The sequence below is a fragment of the Pseudophryne corroboree genome, chromosome 6, assembly GCF_028390025.1.
Source record: "Pseudophryne corroboree isolate aPseCor3 chromosome 6, aPseCor3.hap2, whole genome shotgun sequence".
Lineage (NCBI taxonomy): Eukaryota > Metazoa > Chordata > Amphibia > Anura > Myobatrachidae > Pseudophryne > Pseudophryne corroboree.
The window spans coordinates 14,969,772-14,981,574 of record NC_086449.1 but is presented as its reverse complement, the minus strand read 5'-3'; the positions used below and the strand labels follow the sequence as shown (position 1 = coordinate 14,981,574).

Sequence of the window (11,803 nt, the reverse complement as noted above, 5' to 3'; positions counted from 1 at the left end):
GGTTGTACACCTCCTTTAAACATTAGCCAGTGGATAAGCCTAATTACGGTTCTTTCCGCGAGTGGAACGCAGAGACTTCCGGCCAGCGCCACTTCCGCGGAATGGAACGCATGGTGTTCCGGTCGGTGGAACGCAAAAGACGCGTCTCCGGCAGTTGCCCTTCTAAATCGTTAAAATACACTCATTTAAGTAGCCGTGCGTTAGCGATAGCCACTGCCTGTCCTGTGAACCCTGTAACGTTTTACCCAGTTGGTCTGAGTTAGTTATCTGAGAGGTGATCAGTTAATGAGAGACTGGGTTTATACTAATCTCCCTAATTGGCACTTCCTGTGGTTGATCCTTAAATAGTGCTCAGCTGAGGCTGAACTTTATGCAGCTTCCATTTGGCTCTGGACACTTGAGCAGTGAGTATGGTTCTCCTGCAGCTCCCTTCTGACACATGATTACGGTTGGTGATTATTTTTTCCTGTTGTGCCTCCTTACAGACTGAGTGTCTGACACATGTACAGAGGCCACAAGCTGCCATGAGCTATTTCTACATGTAACTAGGTATGATCTTTTCCAAAATGACGTTGTTAGTGTATTTTCTTATGGTGTAGTTACTCTGTTATTTATCTAATAGGTGACTACGCCTTGTAGCTTCCCCTACGTTATAGGCTTTTTAACTTCATTATGTGATCAGGCATGTTGCCAACTTTGAAGGCCATTCCACGCATCTGAGTGATCTGGCTTGCCGTCCAGGTAATCATTTGCCTATCTAAACAGATAGTCCTAACGGTGGAGGTGTCTCTTTCATCACACGTGGATTATTTCCAAGTATCTCTTTTTTACATATATAAAAAAACAGCTTTTTAATACGTTTTCTGGTTTTTGTGACAGTCTTCAGGGCCTGGGAGGCACTGGTGGTGTTGGTGTTGAATAAATCTGGGTTCTTATACATATTAATTGTAACTGTTTCTGATTGTATAGGTGATTTAAGTGCCAATCTTGATAAAGGTCCGCATAAGGACCGAAACGTCGATGAAATACGGCATCAACAGTGAACCCGAATAAAAATATACTGAATTTACAAGTGACTTCAGAGACTAATTTCTGGGCGTGAGTGCACCTTCCACCTAGGTGGTTGTTGTGGTATATTGGTGACCTCTCAGGTCATTAGGAGCACCCGCCGTCGTTATTACTTTTGATGAGAGTGCAGGATCTTCCAAGACTATATATATATATATATATATATCATAGTCCATGTCCGCATGAGTCAATAAAGGTGCAGAAAAACAAGGGTAGCCAGCACACCAATTATATACAATAGAACATTTAATGCCATCTATAAAAAGCAATGCCTGTGCATAAATGCACAAAAAAATCAGAGATTGCATTCAGTAATCTGGGTATTTATATTGTCACCCATTCCTTAATTGTGGTGTTTGAGAATCACCGATCCATCAGTTAACTAAATCGTTTTGCTGGTAATTGCCACCTTCATCCAGGACTGGCCGTTACCAGAGAAAAAAGTTCGTTGACTAATGGATTGGTGATTCTCAAACACCACAATTAAGGAACCTTAAAAAAACCTTTGTCAATTAATAGTTTTAGTCTGATTTTTTTTGCCGTAATTTAGAACACTGATGTAACAGCACATACGGGCTCTGGAAGTTTCTTCCTGAGCTTCACCTAACGCTTACAGTATGAGAACCTCAATCACACTGACAACAATTATGTTAGTTTTAATCCCCAATACATGCAAAAAAAATAACTATAAATAACTTATAAAATGTATATTTTCCTTTACCTACATGCATATCAGAATATACTATTAAAATTACAACTTCAATTATTTTTATTCTTGCATCGTCCCCTATATCCCACCATATAATATAGATATTTATTTATTTATTTATTTATTTATTTATTTATATAAGCCTACCCAATTAGAGAAATACCCCTTTATAATGCAGAAAAAAACCCAGGTAAATAGAGTTCATCCTCTTGAATGGGATATTTTACATGTGGAAGCAGTTGGGATAATTGCTGACCCAGAAAAATAGATTAACTAACCTGATATTGATTTAAGAAACCACAAAACATGACCGGTTGGTGGTACTTAAGGACTGGAGTGAGTACCACTGTTACAGACCCAACTTCACCATACTGTACAAGCATAACCTTTGTTATGTTGCTCATCTCAGTAGCCAGTTATGAGGCTATTTTTTCAATCAGGCTTAATAAAATACATCAAACCATATACAGGTATGAGCTTTTGAAATTGTCTGCACTTTTATACCTTCCAGCTGAGGAATATGACAGTTTTCACACACATTTTTCTGTTAGGATTTCAAAGTTTCCAGAAACATACAGTAAGGCCCTTATTTTCTGTGTCTTCCTTGTGATTTACTGTGTAACAATATGTGGGAACCTTCTGATCATCTCACTGGTGGTGCACAGCAAGAATCTCCATTCTCCTATGTACTTCTTCCTACCCAGCTTTCTGTGTGTGATATTCTGACAGATATTGTTCCTAATATGCTTTATGTTGTCATCAATGACGGAGGTCTCATACCTTTCTTGGGCTGTATCACTCAATATTTAATCATTTGTCCCTCAGAAACCTCAGAGTTTCTCCTACTGACAGTGATGTCTTATGACCATTATTTGGCCATATGTAACCCGCTGCATTACAGTGCTATAATTAGTCATGTTCTGCTTTACGTTAGTTCTCATGTGCTGGATTATAAATTATTTAGTGCTACTAGCTCAAGCTATTCAAATATATACATTACCGTTCTGTGGACCACATGTTATTGATCGTTTTTTCTGTGATTTTAATCCTTTGTTGGACCTTTCTTTCCATTCCAGTAATTATATTCCCTTTCTTTATAATTATTATTTCCTATGTCTATGTTGTGTCCACCATCCTAAGAATCCCATCCCTCCCTGGCAGACATAAGGCCTTCTCTACCTGCAGCTCCCACCTGGCTGTTGTCTGTATATTTTATGGCACCTAGACAAGTATTTATTCAGTTCCTAAGAATTAAAATTCACACCACTGATTAATCCTATCATCTATCGCTTCAGAAATAAGGACATACATAAAGTATTTTGTATGCCCTGGTCACTGCTTCCCATGCATGAGTTCAGGATTTTGCCCGTGCTGCACCCCTTCAGTGGAACGCACTCCCCCGCTCCATTAGACTCTCCCCGACCTTGCAAAGCTTCAAACGGGCACTAAAAACCCACCTATTCATCAAAGCATACCCTCCCGATGCATAACCCAGTGCTGAAGCCGCGCCTCCACCCCTGCCTCATGCTGTGAACACCTCAGCTTTGCTTGTATACTGCCATCTGGCTACCTCCCACTTGCCTGGACCTCTTGTCATCTGTCTGTCGCCCATCCCCACTAGATTGTTAGCTCTTCAGAGCAGGGCCCTCTTTCCTCTTGTTATCTAAACCCTCGTCTCGACACATGTCACTCGCAGCTCTCCCCTACTCAATGACCATCTTTATCCTGCTAGTAAAGGCTCATTTCCATCTATGGCCACCAGCCTCTAGTAGTACGATGATCACTCCATCAATAATTACATATTAGCTGTATTATGTCTTGAGAACGTGTGGTGCTCTGTTACCTGTACTCTATTTCTGTTATTTATTTACTGTAATGCTATGTTTTGTCTCCCTGAACTGTCCTTTGTACGGCGCTGCGAAACACATGTGGCACCTTATAAATAAAATGTAATAATAATAATAATATATCAGGAATTTATTTTGAATTAAACTAGATAATCCTCATCTGAACATGTAAACTGTTTAAATTATTAAATAATTTCAATTTCTAAATGATCACAAGTTTGGTTAGAGATTTTGAAAGATTCCTGGTATTTGATGAACAAGCCCTGGTGATTCCTACAGCATTATTGACAATAAGACAACAGATCACACAATGTTATGTTGCAGATGTTTGAGTGCATATTGTGGAAATATGTTTTCATAGAACAATATCTAAGTGACTGGGAACATGTTTAATGCTAACAATGTTTTTTAACAATGAAATGAAGAGCACCTTATTACTAATATTTCCATTCTTACACATTGTATACAGTAGATCATTATTCATGATTAACAATACAATGTTTGCTTTCAGATATAAGATTGGAATCTCTGTCTAGAAGACTGCTTTTGGAAAATATTACTTCAGTAATAGCTTCCAAAGTGTCAATTTCCACAAGAAAAGTAGATTGGTATTAGGACATTGATGATCTTGAAATATAAACATTTTTGAAAGTTTAAAAGCTGAAAGGTCAGGTGGAGAACAATCTGTAGGTGTGTCCCTTTCATTACATATGCAATGTGATGGAATCTGCCTCCAGGCTTACATGTTTTTAGGCATCCATCAGAGTGACTTTAGAAAAAGAAGTTGCACCCTTATATGGTCAGTATAGTAGACAATACATGGGCCATCCTTGTTTTTAACGGATTTCATATTTAGACCTCTGTAGTCAGTACACAAATAATGATCTACCATATTTCTTTCTAAACGAAGAACACAAAATACATTGTTGATGCAGAAGATCCAATAACCAGTGGTGGTTTCAGAGGTGGGGATGCAGCACAGTATAAAATCCCAGCAAAAAAGATTGTTACAATATGGAATTTTGTGTTCTTTTGGGCTGCAAAAAAGATCTGAAAAGTCAACAAAAAAGTAGATGAAACAATACTGGATGTCACGAGAACTCTGGGGAGGTGCATCTACTTTGAGTTGGAGCAGCAGATCTTTTTCCTTTCTAGGGTTTTTCTAAGGTCTCAAATAATTACTGTTTTGCGTACTGGGTAACCCCATCAGTACCGAATTCCCTTATCATTGAAGGCCCTCATCATATCTGTAAGGTTTCACCATTTTGTGATTGTTGATGAGGATAGATATTGATAGAATTGGAGTTTTGTGTTCTCAAGTTTGGCTGATGACCAGTTTTAAACCTAAGAAATCAAATAATGACTCTAAAAGGGTAACTTTTTCCCACCTTGGGATAAAGGGCCCAGTGAGCCCTCTGCAGTGGAAACACTCAGGTGTTTCATATGTGTTCTAATTTCATGGTCATATGCCCGTGATCCCTGTTTATGTCAATATGAGCATGCTGTAGAGAATACTGCCGGACTTCTAGTTTGGATTTTCCAGCCGCCAGGGGAGATTTATCTAAACTGATAGAGGAAAACACCTTATCAAGTTTGGCTTCAATAGATTCCTCTCAGTTCGTAAGGAGAATTTAAGGCTTAATTGTCATCCATTTCACTTATCTTTGAAGAGTGAGAGCTCTATTGAGAGACAGGGGGCAAATGTCTGAAAAAATAATGGGTAATTTCCCCAATGATAACTTTCCATTACTTTGTAAAAAGTCTAGAGCAGGAGGTGATGAAGTTATGAAGCAAAAATAAACTGCTGCAATCAAATTAGGCAGGATGTGAGTAAGCGTAAACTCAGCAGATAAAACATTTGTGGGAAGGCCATTGCTTCAAGTGATCATAGTTATGTAAGGTGGTTTCGGTACATGTTGCTGTCCCCAGGATTCTGAGGGACAGGAAACAATGAGCTGGGCAGGAGCCCCTCCAACACAGGAGAAACAAAATACCAAGGTAAAGCTGCTCTGGGGGCACTGAAGACCAGTAGCAGGAATGTACAATGTACAAATGTGTGACCTATGCATTCCTGTGGAAGTGGATGTAAATGCACATGCCAATGAACAGCTGTGAGCACACTATTTGCTGCAATTGAGACGCGTTTACCGCAACTAGCATTATAGAAGAGTGTGTCCATTACTCCTTAACCTTAGCCTGTTAACATCAAACAATACCGCGTCCAAGGATATTTTAAAAGAGATTGGAGAAACTGTGCAAGCATTGCTCAAAGATGGAGTGTTTCGGGAATAAGCCCATTCCATGCTCCAGTGTACCTTATTAATAAATCTGTAGGTTCTCATAGGCTTACCATACATTTGACAAAGTAGCTGCTCCTTTAGCAGCTGCAGCACTATATATGATTATAGAAGTGGGGAATAGACTGCAGTACTTGATATGGCCAATGCCTTACATTTTTATTTGTTTTATTCAATATATTTTTATTCATTTTGGCATGTTATTGTAACAGCAAATACATAATACAGAACAAAAAAAGGGGAGGAAAACAGAGAAAGACTTTGACATCAAGTATTTTGTGTGGTCTCACTAACAAATCTCAAGAGATGTAGGGGCACATTACAATTCAATATGCATTACTTCTCTGTTTCAATACACATATTTGTATAAGGAATAAGCAAATGATGTACAAACCCTTACAATTTCCAAGCACAATCATTTTGGAACATATAAGAGTTAAGAGGAGAAAACATACAAAATCTGACAGAGCGTTCACACCAGATTCATTGGCATTTAGCGAGACAAACCATTTATCCCAGATATTATGAAATTTCTGTTCCCCATTTCTTGCCAAATATATATACCTTTTATGCACAATTTTATCATTAACCAGATATTTCTAAGTTGCCAGTTCTGGGACATTGGAGGCTAGCCAAGTACTGGCAATGCAGACCTTAGCACAGAGATTATAGACATATTATCTTTCACATCTGTTCAGAAGTTCTTCATCAATAATTGATAATATGCATACTATCAGAGTAAGTATACATCTGGAAATATCTGTGGAAACTATTACATCAATGACAGCTTTCCAGACTGTAGAAGCAGTAGGGGAGCACTTCCTCCAAATCTAAAGAGTCTCCCATGGGTCATGTAGATTCTATGTGCCAAAAATTGTTGAATTTGTTTAAATCTAACAGAGTTATTAGCATAGTGAATATTTCCTAGTGCCTCTTGCCAATCCTCATTTGAAATATCCCCCAGCTCTGTCACCCATAATGAATGAAGACTCAACAAAGCAGTATTATGAAATGCTGTAAGGAGGTCTGAATAAATTATGGAAACCAAGTGTCTTGGCCCCACCAGTTAATTCCCCTCAAATTGCTTAGTAAGGGTGTGTTCTAGCTGAAAATATCTTAAGAGGTATGTGTTGGGGATGGGAAATTCTAGTTTAAACTGTTGAAATGATTTAAGTCCCATAGTATTATAAAGGTGCCCAAGTATTGTCACTCTCACTGTACCCCACACTTCCCTAACCTGCTATTCTGCCAACTCTGGAAGTTTATGAGAATGGAACAGAGTGATTGCAAGGTCTCAAGTCTGACCCCAAGCTGCCTATTTAATGAGAGAAGGCCATCTGTAGGACATGTCTCCATTAAGCAACAACTGTAAAGGAGTATGACCAGGTGACACCTGGTCAACCAGTATGGACTATAACTCCACAGTGCCGCAATCGTGGAGCCATGTTTGTAAGTAAGCCAGTTGTGCAGTTAAGTAATATAGTCTAAAGTTGAGTATGGCTAGACCTCTGTCAGGTTTTGCTGTATTCAGTGTGGTTAAGTTTAAGGGTGGCCTCCTCTTAGTTCATATTAAAGAGGAGAGAAAGTGATCAATCAGTTTCAATATACTGTGTGAAAAGATAAATGGGTGAGTATTGAAAGATGTAAAGGAAATTTGGTTGTTGAATCATCTTATACAGATTCACCCGGTCAGTGAGGGTTAGCGGTATCCTTCCCCAAAGTGGGATACGTGATATTAGATATGTTACTTGTGGGGTAACATTTAAAGGTACTTAACTATTGGGCTCATTTGTGATCCAGACACCTAGGTATTTGAACAAATCCACCCAATGTAGTAGAAGATGGTTAAGAGGGGCTAATGGGCATGCGCCCCTGAAAAGGAAAAGACAAGATTTATCCCAATTTTTCATAAGGCCTGAATATTAACCAAACATGTAAATAATTACCAATATTTCTGGCAAAGAAACATCATATCTATCAACAAACAAAAAAAAAAAATAATCTGCATGCAGTGCAATTCTGTCCTCCCTTAGTCCCAAACAAAGGCATTAAACAACCAAGCTAGCTCTGATTCAGTATGCCAGGGGCTCAATAGTAATAGCAAAGAGAACAGGTGAAAGGGGACACCCCTATCGCGTGCCCCTCTGAAGTGGGGACAACCCATTGACCGAGACTGGCAACAGGAGCTGAATATAATAATTTAATCCAACCTATAAATCTGGGGCCAATACCAAAGGACTCCATGGTCTCCCACAGCAATGCCCACTCCACAGAATCAAAGGCTTTAGCAGCATCTAATGTCTATAACGAAAGTTGAAACATACCTGCGGTAGACCTGCAACTGGGAAAACAGACGCAGAGGGTTAATAATTGTGGACTTTCCCAGCATAAAACCGGTTTGATCACTGTGTATAATTTGGTTAATTACCTGGTTTAATCTAGTAGCCAGTACCTTGGCAAGGATTTTTACATCTGTTGCCAAAAGTGAAATTGGCCTATAAGATTAAACATAATGAAGATCCTTCTCAGGCTTCGAAAGTACCGCTATCAGTACTTAGGACATGGAGCCAGGGAGGGACTCATTCTCATAAATCTGATTGAACACCTACATAAGTTTAGATGTATAAAATTCCCTATGCTATCTATAAAGCTCCAGAGGACTCCTATCTAAACCCGGTGCTTTTCCCCAGGAAATTAGTTTATGGCCAGTTTAATCTCTTCCACGTTAATAGGGGCAACCAACATTGTTCTCACCTCTGGGATCAGGGTTGGAAGCTCCTGCTCTGCAAGATATGAATGAATCTCAGACACAGTATATATTTGATGGGAGCTATATAGTTGCTAATAGGATTGAACAAATTTAGTGGCAATATCAGGAGTTTGTTGTACTAAATCCCCTCCCTGACCTATAATTTCATCCACTGCCACCGAAAGATGATCCACTCTGTCCAGGTAAGCCAAATAGCTGCCTGGTCTATCCCCATTAGCGCTTCTGACATCACCAAAAAGTAGTTTGTAGTGTGCCTAATCAGTTAAACAGCTCTGCCACGCCCCCTGTGCAGCAGGCCATGCGGCTCTGGATTCAAGTGATCTGTCAGTTAAGTAAGCTACCTCAAGATTTCAGCAAGAGGACTCTTAATCCAACTCTTGTGTTCTGTAAAAATATTTCAGATTAGCAATTCTTTTCATCAATGTACCCCTAAGAAAGAATTTGAAGTTATCCCAAAGCACCCCAGGAGAGGCCATACCACTTTTAATCTAAAAAAATTCCTGCCATGCTGTCTCTAGTTCTGACCTGGCTTTCATACAGGAAAGCCAAAATGTATTAATTTTCCAGTAAGTAAAGCCACGTTGTCCCCCCAAATCTAAAGAAAACAAGAGAGGAGAATGATCTAATATGCCCTAGTCTCACAAGCTATAGATTGCATTCTGGGTAAAAGATCTCTAGTGATAAGAGCAAGATCGATCCTAGAGAATGAGGAATGTGAGGCTGAAGAGCAGGAAAACTGAAGCCATGTCAAATTCCTCTACTGCCAGGGATCCACCAGGCCCATTTCCTCAATCATTGCAGATAAATCACCTCCTCCCCCTCTATGGCCTAAAGCAGCAATAGTTCTCCTGTTTAATATGGGATCCAGGATATTATTAAAATCAGCCATCATAATCATTGAGCTTCAAGTGAAAATAGCAATAAACTCTACAGCTTTCTTTATACCTTCATACGTAAAGGGGAATATATAAAGTCAGCAGTAACAACAGAATTGAATTCAACCTACACCTCATAAAGACATGTCTACCTCTAAGGTCAGTCTGGACCTATTCTAAAATAAAGGGAAAATTTTTACGTATTAGGAGCGAAACTCCTGTATATGCAGATGTGTATGTTGTGTGGTATGCCCACCCCACCCAAGGCTGCTTGAGGGCCAATTAGCTGACCCCAGAAGGTGTGTTTCTTGGATACATATGATATCAGCTGCATAATGTCTAATCTGATGCATAACTATAGAATGCTTGATTTTGTCATTTGACCCTCTGACATTCCATGAGAGTAGTGTATACATAACTGAGGCCATCATGTAATAACATAGAGAACACATCCCAAGATCTTAAAAATACATTGCAACATAGAATCTGAGACCCAACCTTTCTCCAGAAACCACACAGTAATAAAAGAATATTAGAAAAATGAAACGGTAACCCTCCCCAAACCCCCATCCCTCCCTGTACGTCAAACCCCAACAATGACATACAGTACTTAATCCTGAACCCTTAAACTGTGAAAATACTCCTATCTGCTAACTAGCAAACAGTATTATGCAGACAGCATGCTACTGTACTGCTGCCACATTCTGGAATCTGGAGCAAGGCAAAATATATAATGACTACACCATAAGAGGTGCTCATCTGCTACAGGATGTTATCCCTCAGTTTATGCGGATATGATTGATATTGTTATTAGTGGAATGAGCCAACAACAAATTAAGAACATAGAATATTGGGTCCTCACTGAACCCTGTACCACCCCAATACTTCAATTAACTCAATCATTAGAAAACTAATAAACATACAACAGACTATAGTCACCACATATGCATTATGAACTATATAAAAATGTGTGTATGACAAATACATAAAAACATAATAAGCAGTGGTGAGTACTAAGTGCAGTAACCAAAAAAATTAGAAAAGGGAAAGATGTATTATGGAAGTATGAAAACAGGGCACGGGCAGTCGAGAGTCTATGGTCTAGCCAAGCTGCCACTTCACTGGGGGATGTGAAGAATTTAGTAGCTCCCTCATGAATGACCATCAGCTTAGAGAGATATAATATTGCATATTGTAAGCCTAGCTCATGCAATCTGTTAATAGGTAGGAATTAGGCCCTTTCTTTTTGCACGTCGACGACGATATCTGGAAACACATAAATCCTTGTACCATGTCAACTGAGAGGATCCTTGGTTCGTGCAAGTCACAAGACAGTGTCTCTGTCAGCATAATGTAGAAGTTTTGCTATAAAGGTGTGTGGTGGCGCACCTGGAAGCAAAGCGTGTGTGGGCACCCTGTGCACTCTTTTGACAGCAAAATGTATAAAAAAGTATTCCGTGCCATATGTGTCAATGAGACATCTTTGCAAGAATATTTCTGGGGCATTCCCCTCTGATTTTTTGGGTAAACCCACCAGTTGCACATTATTTCTATGAATACGTCCATCAAGATCCATTCATTTCTAATGGACATCGCTCATTTGAGAGTCAATTTTCTTGACTCGGACACCTAATGTAGACATTTTGTCCTCTAAAGTGGATGTGTGAATTTCTACTTCTCCAACTTGCTTCCTCACTTTTTGCAGATCGTGGTGAATGATGGAGAGATCAGATTGTCCTGTCCAGTTTTAACCGCTCCTCACTGGCAGCTACAACGTCAAGGACATATATTGCAGCTGTGCCACCATAACAGCCATAATTTTGGTAAAGACCCTGATAGCTTTAGAAAGACTAAAGAACAGTGCCCCAAACTGGAAATGTTGCTGAAGGACAGCAAACTGTAGGAACCGCTAATGAGAGGATGCTACATGTATATGAAAAGAAGCATCCTGAATGTCCAGAGACACCATAAAATCCCTAAGCCCCATATCTAGGACAATAGAGCAGAGGGTTTATGTATGAAACCTGGGGACCTTGATAAACCTGTTGAGAGGTTTGAGATTGAGGATAGGTCCATTTGGGTTTCTGAACGAGGAACAGGAAAGAGTAAAAATCTGTCCCACATTGTGACATAGGGACTGGAATCACAACCCCTGATTGCAGTAGGGACTGAATGACCTGCTGGAAGGCCTAGGCCTTGCTCAAGTCCAAAGAGGGGCCTATATAAAATAATTGCTG

The 11,803-nt window shown here is 39.5% G+C and overlaps 1 long non-coding RNA gene across 1 annotated transcript; it reads left to right on the top strand.

The window, feature by feature from the left end:
• Positions 1 to 381: 381 nt before the first annotated feature.
• Positions 382 to 1,124, top strand: LOC134934766 (uncharacterized). Its single transcript, XR_010179798.1, has 4 exons — positions 382 to 404; positions 486 to 549; positions 640 to 741; positions 970 to 1,124. It is a non-coding gene; the product is annotated as an uncharacterized LOC134934766 (long non-coding RNA).
• The last annotated feature ends 10,679 nt before the right edge of the window (positions 1,125 to 11,803 follow it).